We start from the raw sequence: 10,263 nt of genomic DNA, 5'->3' as shown, positions 1-10,263 counted from the left end.
GAGGATTTGAGCTAGTCTATAAAAACACATTAATTAGTTAACATACATTCGAGACCAAATACAGTTGTTGTAATAAAACTTATATTTTAGTCATGCATAACTGATATTGACGAAATTAGAATAGTTCGTCCCTACATCGTTGTTCTTGAAACAACCATTATTAGTATACATGTAAGTTTCCTGACGTATAAGCGCCATTGAGGATGAGCTCCAGAGAAAGCAGACTAGTAGCGTTTCGTTAGTTTGTTTGTTGGGAAAGGAGAGGAAATGCAACCAGTTGTACAGATAAATTGAACGACAGAATAACCATACAAGCATATATAGTCAACACAACCAGAAAGAGTTCCAATCGTTGGACGGGGAATATGAAGGCTTCCAAGAATGAACAAGTGACATGTCTAACTCTGAACAGTTAGAAAACGGACTATCGATCGACCGCTTGTTCTTGCTATTTGAAACTGCATGCATATATACGTATACGTTTATGATAGTGATGAGTTCTTGCGTCTGACAAAAACTAAATTCCTTCAATCATGGTTATATCTTGCCATACGTTTATATTGGTCGTTAGGGGATTACTCAAAATCGTTATTTAAACATCCTGTTTGTGAGATGTAGATTCATTTCATTACCGAAATTTCGTCTATATATTAAGATTCACAAGTTATAACACGAAGAAGCTCTGAAGGTACATCACTCCCGTTTTGTTTGGGTGTGAACCATCGATGTTACCAGCAATATTAAAGAATAAGATGATGATGGTAGAAAGAACTATGGGCGTCATGTGGCAAATATTACATGCATATCGGACCATGAGTTGTCAATCTGTATGAAAAGATTTCCAATACAACCATATTATTGAGAAGGAATGTTTACATGCTATACTCTCGTACTAGTATTACAGGGTTCTTGTGGCGTTCAACTTAGACACACATCTTTTTAACGATGTTTAAAAAAAAAGACAGAACCAATTTCATGTCATATTTCCCTATTATTCTAATATAACTAAAAGTCTTTTATCTGACAAGAATACCCCTATTTAGCGGACAAGCAATTTATTCTTATAATTAGTGTCCGTCCAGTGGCATATATAACAATTGTGATGACGAATTCCTTCCTTTGTTCGAGAACAATCTTATTGAAATATAAATCTGTGATTTTACTATGTCCACAACTTCGATGAACCAAAGCAAGTTATACATCGACCTGTATTTAAATCAAATTGGTTCTCTTCTTCTTCTTCTTTTGGTATACAATAGTCTATCGACATTCGATGATTACATACTGTTGGCATACGTGGACTAGTCTATTTACCCCAATTTATTCAAAATATATTTTTTTTCTTATGTTCAATGTATACATGTATATATTTTAAATTGCGCTATAGTTACGTAACTTTCTACCCAGTCGTATAAACGAATCGTCGACAATTGCGTTCATTTTTTAAATCAATATTTCTGGTATGTTCCACTCTGTCCTTCACTATTGACAACGAGTATATATTACATTTTCCCAAATTCACCCTTGGAAAAAATATTTAAATAGATTTTCATCAAATCTTATTTTTTGGGGTATTATTTATATTTTTATGAATAATATTCTTTACACCAGAAATGTTATTTATAAACATGCGTATGAGTTTAGTAATGACAAGTAATGACTTGTATATTATACATCTGATAGTTCAAAATGGAAAGTTATAAGTTATCGGCCGTGTACACTGATCAATACCTGCAGAAGTGAAACGATGCATAAACTTGCAAGCCCGACAGGAAATCGCTTGAATACCTGGACGTGTCACCTCACACCCCTCACAATACCTTTGGAAGTAATACCTTTAGCCATGCTGGTGATCAGATGAGGGAAGATCAGAATTTATTTGAAAAAAGTTTATTACTTTAAAGAATTATGAACAAATTAGATTTTCGAAAACAATTTTCACGGAACACTTATTTATGATTTCAACTTTGACTTTTTACCTAATTCCAATATTAACAGTTCAAAAACAACAGACCATGGTAATTAAAAAAAAATAAGAATATTTTCCGTATCAAGTTAGTTAGTCGGATAAAACAACCGTACGAGTGACAACATATCGACACGCAATTACGACTACATCGGTTACTGTCGTTTTGTTCCTTTGTGGTTTATAGACATATCGTTGTTATTAATCGAGAAAGAAGACAAAATGGCCGAACGCAGAGAATTGATACTCTAAATTTAAAATCGATGGTGATCGCTTATCTAGCGGAATAAAACTTTAATATCTATGAATTTGAGCATTTTTTATACAGAATGAACATAATATCAATTTTTGATTTTTTTGCGAAGTTTCCCTTTAACGATAATTTTTAACACTGTGATAAGAAATTTAAGATTTTACCAGTTATGTTTCATTAAATTGTCATAATTGATTTGTTTTGCTCTCAATTCTGCAGAACTTAAATATGTGATAAATAGATTCTAACATATCTTTTCCATATTGGCCCTTCTATCATCCCTCGACCCATATCGGCACTCGGCTAAAGCCAGGGATAATATGGAACAGGGCATGTTATAATATATACGTATCGAAACAAATGATAATAGAAGTTGATAAAAAGAGATTTTTCTATAGACTTACCAATGTTGTGTTTGTCAATTCTAAATTTATATCATGGTATAATGCTTCATATATTGACTAATATCTAAAAAATGACAATGAGGGTCAGTTGGGAACGAAACTTTGCGTAAAACAATGCTTTCTAGTATGCATCATCACAACAGCGCTTGTATATGGAGCATTAATCTCCAAGTTGATACGATATTCAAGAGCTTGTATTTCCTGTTAGAATTATTGATAGAGGGTTCCTGCTTACAAGGAGGCAATTGAACCAAGAGTTTAAAATGACGGAGTTAAAACCATCCTCCGATAATTTTAAAGACGCAATCTCTTGTTGGTTGACCGTAATGGATTTCTGTTTCGTTTCACAGATGTTAACATATATGTTCCAAATATCGTAACCAAAGTCCTGTCCTCTATTCGTCGAATGTGACTTACTGATGATCACCGGTTTTGTCTTTACATGAGCAACAAGACTGGTAACACTAGTGAATCAAAAATCTTTCTACAATTGTGTAACCCGCCTACTTTTTGTCATAAATCTGCTTTTCTCAACCTTTTATCTAAATTCTTCGTTAAAAAAAATCGGTATTAAAAACATCGAATACATTGAGGCTACCTTAAGGTGTTCGAGTTTACAACCATGGATATTTAACAGTATATAGTAAATATACCTCACCTTGTTCTCTGAAAGGTTATTATTCTTTATTTTCTCATAGAGTCACTGCCTTCTATGCTTATATTTGTTAGTTTAGATTGAAAAATTATTGCAACTAAAATATTGCAAGAAGTTCATTGATACATTTAAAAGAGGTATGGCCAATTTCCCGTGAATTCTTTTCATTCGATAAGATAGGTAAATCATGTTTTAAATAGCCCGATAGATGCTAATTATAGTACATTAAAATACGTCACATCATCTATTTTCATACCTTGAAAGGTATTCCTACAAAAAAAAACAAGGCTAAGACAATTGATTTTTTTATATTGATTTTATCTAATTGTTAACACCCTTTATGCGCATAAGGTAACATAACACGTAACTTGTTAGGAAGCCAAATAATATCGAACAAATTCAAATGGGATGTTGTTTTTCTTATTCTGAATATATGTATATCTGTATTTGTCCTGGTCTTTAAGGTTTTATCGTCTATAAGATAAGATAAGATCATACATATTTTAACCGGACGACAAAATCTGACTCAGTTGGTCATAAAACACCTTTTGTTACAATCACACAACACATGTAATATAGCCTTTCTTGGCATTTTAACAAATACAACAGCTTCTGCATGATTTATATATAATTACGATTTGTAGTGTATATAATTGATTTGTTCTGACTGTGGTGTTTTCTGATGACTTAGGTACCGGTACAGGGACAGTGGTAAACATTTCAGTAGTTGTATCTACACAGTTGGTGGATTGGCGACAAAATTGCTGTTGACTGCATTTGTTACATATAATAAATACCATGTTCAATAAAGGTTTCCAAAAATTGTTTGTGTTGTTTTGAAACTTTATTGTATACAATGGCCTTATTTTAAATTATGTGTATATTACACATGCCACATTTGAGCTTCATTGCTATATACTCAATTCTCGTATTATTGGTTATGTACAGGCATCTACTTCAGTTTGACGGCAGCTGTTCCTTGCAAATATGAAATAAATGTAAATGTAAACACGTGAATAGAAAGTTAGTCAAGAGTATGTACAGTCATAGGAATGCACACAATAAGCGATACATTATTTTTTTTTCTTTAATAAAATGGTATATAGTCAAAATGATTCAGAATGACTCTATGAATTAAGCAAACATCCGAAAAAAATATGATAAAAACACTAATATCTAATATTTCAACGCAAAATAATAAAAAAATCCATGTGAGATTCGAACCCTTTCTTGATAATAATATTTCCTATCAAGTTCTAGGCTGTACCGATTGAGCCACGGCGGTGCATATAATTATTCCTGGTACTAATCAACTATATAGTTACAATTTAGCGATGTTCCACTTTTTCATTGAAAAGTTGTTTTTATGTATTAAGGACACACTAAACCAATTTCATTTTTGAGGGGAAAAGTTGTATAAATTACAACAATAACAAACTAGAGGCTCTAAAGAGCCTGTGTTGCTCACCTGGGTGTTTGTCCATATTAAACAAAAGACACAGATGGATTCATGACAAAATTGTGTTTTGGTGTCAGATGGTGATGTGTTTGAAGTTCTTACTTTACTGAACGTTCTTGCTACTTACAATTATCTCTATCTACAATGAACTTGGCCCATTAGTAACAGAGGAAAATATTTTGTAAATTGACTATAAAGGGCAATAACTCCTTAAGGAGTCAACTGACAATTTTGGTCATGTTGACCTATTTGTAGATCTGACTTTGCTGAACTTTATTGATGTTTACAGTTTATCTCTATCTATAAAAATATTCAAGATAATAACCAAAAATGTTAACATTTCATTAAAAATTACCAATTCAGGGGCAGCAATCCAACAACCAGTTGTCTGATTCGTCTGAAAATTTCAGGGCAGATAGATCTTGACTTGCTTAACAATTTAACCCAGTCAGATTTGCTCTAAATGCTTTGGTTTCAGAATTATAAGCCAAAATCTACATTTTACCCCTATGTTCTATTTTCAGTCATAGCCACCATCTTGGTTGGTTGGCCCGGTTACCCCACACATTTTTTAAACTAGATACTCCAATGATAATTGTGGCCAAGTTTGGTTTAACTTGGTCCAGTAGTTTCAGAGGAGAAGATTTTTGTAAAAGATTACAAAAGATTACGAAAAAGTGGTAAAAAATGACTATAAAGGGCAATAACTCCTTAAGGGGTCAACTGACCATTTCGGTCATGTTGACTTATTTGTAAATCTTACTTTGCTGAACATTATCGCTGTTTACAGTTTATCTCTATCTATAATAATATTCAAGATAATAAGCAAAAACTGCAAAATTTCCTTAAAATTACTAATTCAGGGGCAGCAACCAAACAACGGGTTGTCCGATTTGTCTGAAAATTTCAGGGCAGATAGATCTTGACCTGATTAACAATTTTACCCCGTCAGATTTGCTCTAAATGCTTTGGTTTTAGAGTTATAAGCCAAATCTACATTTTACCCCTCTGTTCTATTTTTAGCCATGGCGGCCATCGTGGTTGATTGGCAGGGTCACGCCACACATTTTTTAAACTAGATACCCTAATGATGATTGTGGCCAAATTTGGATTAATTTGCCCAAGTAGTTTCAGAGGAGAAGATTTTTGTAAAAGATTACTAAGATTTACGAAAAATGGTTAAAAATTGACTATAAAGGGCAATAACTCCTAAAGGGGTCAACTGACCATTTCGGTCATGTTGACTTATTTGTAAATCTTACTTTGCTGAACATTATTACTGTTTACAGTTTATCTCTATCTATAATAATATTCAAGATAATAACCAAAAACAGTAAAATTTCCTTAAAATTACCAATTTAGGGGCAGCAACCCAACAACGGGTTGTCTGATTCATCTGAAAATTTCAGGGCAGATAGTTCTCTACCTGATTAACAATTTTACTCCGTCAGATTTGCTCTAAATGCTTTGGTTTTGGAGTTATAAGCCAAAAACTGCATTTTACCCCTATGTTCTATTTTTAGCCATGGCGGCCATCTTGGTTGGTTGGCCGGGTCACCAGACACATTTTTTAAACTAGATACCCCAATGATGATTGTGGCCAAGTTTGGTTTAATTTGGCCCAGTAGTTTCAGAGGAGAAGATTTTTGTAAAAGATTACTAAGATTTACGAAAAAGTGGTAAAAAATGACTATAAAGGGCAATAACTCCTTAAGGGGTCAACTGACCATTTTGGTCATGTCGACTTATTTGTAGATCTTACTTTGCTGAACATTATCGCTGTTTACAGTTTGTCTCTATCTATAATAATATTCAAGATAATAAGCAAAAACTGCAAAATTTCCTTAAAATTACTAATTCAGGGGCAGCAACCAAACAACGGGTTGTCCGATTTGTCTGAAAATTTCAGGGCAGATAGATCTTGACCTAATAGATTATTTTATCCTGTTAGATTCCGCATATTTGACTTTCATCCTTAATAATATAATAATCGAGAAATTGATCAAAAAGCATTTTAATTTTTTGTTTTTAAAGGAAATTTTATTCTTTCAGCACTTTTTGAAATTGACCCTTCTGTGAAAAAAATTTATGGGGAAATTGGCCCTAGCTCTTTATTTGGTAAGACTTGGATGGTAAATATAATATACATGGATAGACAGCTCTTTTGTATGCAGAAAAGAATGGTCATAGTAACATTGCTAACATTTAGAAAAAAAATATTAGAGAACTGTTAATGGAAAGTATTAATAAAAGGAGATGTGAGGCAGGAAATTGTCAACGCTTGACGGACAGAATAAAAATATTGCTGTTGAAAGAGAATTAAAAAAAAAAACGACTTGATAGATTTGGTTACAGATTTAATTACTATATATTTCATTACAAACTTGCCGTATTTATCTCAAAATGCATCGGTTAGGTCTTTCAAAACCATAAATATCTGATTGTCTAACATCTCTTGTTTAATGTTGTAATAGTTATAAATAAAACAAAAGGGATGTTTATAACACAGATAATAAAAAAATACATTTGTATAAAAGAACTGTGATTAAAAACTAAGCATGAACATAAAAACAAAAATACATCATGTACCTCTAATGTTCAATAATAAGTAAGTTCTTGAAATTAAGTTCTTTTCACAGCTTGAGCATTGTGATGATTGTTATTTTCACAATTCATATGGGAACAAATGAACAGCTTGAACATTGTGATGTTAGTTTTTTTCATAATTCATATGGAAAAATGAAAACAGCATGTTGTACATTTTATGTGTTCAAAGCGCTTTTCAGGATTAACCTTTAGCAGGGAATCTATAAGCCATATATAAGAGATCCAAGGATGAATAAGAACCGAAACAGTTCAAGAGCTACATGGTTCAAAAGGATATGTAAAAATGGCAAAATCCATCTAAGATTATCTTTGGTTGATGGATTTCAAATCTATCAACCAAAGATAATCTTAGATGGATTTGAAACCTTAATTCTTGATAATATGTCTCTATTCTTGACAAACATCTACAAATTGTCAATGAGGGTCGGTTGAGAAAATATTATACAAAGTAGGTGATTTGAGAATTTTCCATTTCTATGTAGCAACACCCCAGGATATGGAGTACATATATCCAAGTTGATTCAATATGCAAGAACTTGCATCTCCTATCGTTTCTAATTGATAAAGAGTTGCTGCTTAAAAGGGTGCTTTTAAACCACGAGTTCCAAATGGTGAAGTTTATATCATCCCTTCGAAAATTTTACAGACAGCATCATGATTTGGTTAAAAAAATTAAATCTTTGAAATGTAAGCGAAACAAGTTTTAAAAGCAATTTCCTAGATGAATAATGAACTTAAGAAAATAGCATGTGTTCACATCATGTATTTTAACATGAAAAATTGTTCATACATTTAAAAAAAAAAAAAGAAAAGGCGGAGGATAATAAATGGCACTCCAAATCATAGTGTTGCTCGTGGTATATATAAATTCCTTCAAAATGCTCATTTGGTGATCACAATCAACTAAAGTAGACGAACATGTGGCTATAATGTTGACACAGATATTCCCCAGCCACAGCCAATCAGCACCATAGTATGTTCTATACTTCACATAACACAGGTTAACAGAAGGCTTACATAATGTACATTTGTGGCTTTGAATAAACTTTTAATCATAGAGGTAACCGAAGTATACGAAGTCTCCTCAGTTGCTTTAAGTATTACATTTTCTCAACTCACCATTTATGCTATACATTCAATAAATCTAATCACAAATATAAACAATACATTAAGTAGGTGTTTTATGTAAGATAATGACGATGCTAATAGTGGCTTACATTTCTAAGGATGATATATCTACCATAACATGTAAATATTACAGCTATTATTTGTTCAGCTGACAATTGTTGCAAGACATCTTATTACCTCTGATTTAATTTCAAGCATTTAGAAGTTCGGCAGGGTGACGTGTAATCAATATTGTAACTTCTAACCACTTTAGTTTGAAATTAGATTGCTCCTATAATTCCGGCGCCTTTTTGGGACATCTTCCAAAATTGGTAATGCAATGTTGCATCTTATTGACATTTAAAACTAGATGGTCTTCATAGAAAAAGATGAGAAAAAATCTATCTTCAATTATGCAACACCAATATATATATAATAACATATATAATTCAGTCGTCTAAATTCTGATTAATAATGATCAATATAAAAATAACCCTCCCAAAGAGGGAGGATGCTTTCCTGTCAATTGAACATTTTATCACCATGGGTATTTACCAATTGACATATATAGTAAATGTACCCCACACTTGGATTCTGAAAATGTCATTCTTGTTTTTTTGCTAAATATAGTGTAACTCCCTCTACGTTTCGAATTTGTGTTAATATAGTTATATGAAATACGTGGGTTGTAGTAATGTCAGCAATAACGTATTCAACAGACTAGTATAAATTAGATGTTAAGTAAGATAAGAATTAATTTTAACAGAGAGTCTAGCAAGAGGGTCGTTGATACCTTTAATATTTATTTTTGAAGTCTTCTAAAATGGGAACCGGAATCAGTAAAGAAAAAGAAAATGACAGAACTGGCGCAATATTCGACGCTATACGACACGAAAAGTTTCTGCTGGCTGCAGATCTAATTTCAAAAAGTACAGGGGTAAACTGCATTAACTTTTTTGGTAGCACGCCATTGATAGAAACCTGTAAGTACCGTAGAAATTCAATCAGAAAAAGGAGTATAGTTGAATGTGACCGAGAGTCATTTGTTAAATTCCTTATCGAAAATACTTGTGATAGCAGCAAATATGATATATATGGATGGACAGCTCTTATGTATGCAGAAAGGAATGGTCATAGTAATATTGCTAATATTTTGGAGAAAACAGAAGAGAATTATTAATTGGAAGTTTTAATAAAAGAAAATGTTGGACATAAAACAGGTCCTAGTAACCTTATGAAAATAGAAAAGAATTCCCGTTGCTGAGTGACAACTTAAACTACGGCTTGAAAGATTTGTTAGCTATTTGTTGTAGATATTTATTCAGAAAGTAATCCAACTTCGTCTTGAGTGTAATAAAAGGACATGTGGAATAGCTCTAACCAAACAAAAAACCAGAGAAGACAAATCCTCCTTTTGAAATTTGCGGTTCTGATCTTAAAAATAAGATTGTAGCTCATTCCAAGCTACGACGATCTGTTTGTCAAATATTTCATGTCAAACTTTGTAAATATTATATGTATGTTCTTTAAGATTGTTTAAAAAATTATATGTGTATAAAACAAACTATAATATATAGAACTATATTATATAAGTATAACATTTACTGTAATTGTATGTTCCTGTGACACAAAGAAAATACAGATACAAATTATTTACTCATAAAGAATTTTTATGGCTATCGCAATATAAAGTTTTTTATATCATTATTTTTTTTATTTTTACATCAGTAACAAAAGTAAATGAAATATAACCCGACCAAAGATCAAAAACAGCCGGAGGCTACCGATGGATCTTCAGCGCAGCGAGAAAAT

Source organism: Mytilus galloprovincialis, chromosome 2, assembly GCF_965363235.1.
Source record: "Mytilus galloprovincialis chromosome 2, xbMytGall1.hap1.1, whole genome shotgun sequence".
NCBI classification, from domain to species: Eukaryota; Metazoa; Mollusca; class Bivalvia; order Mytilida; family Mytilidae; genus Mytilus; species Mytilus galloprovincialis.
The sequence above is the reverse complement of the archived record's forward strand: the minus strand, read 5'-3'. Positions refer to the sequence as shown.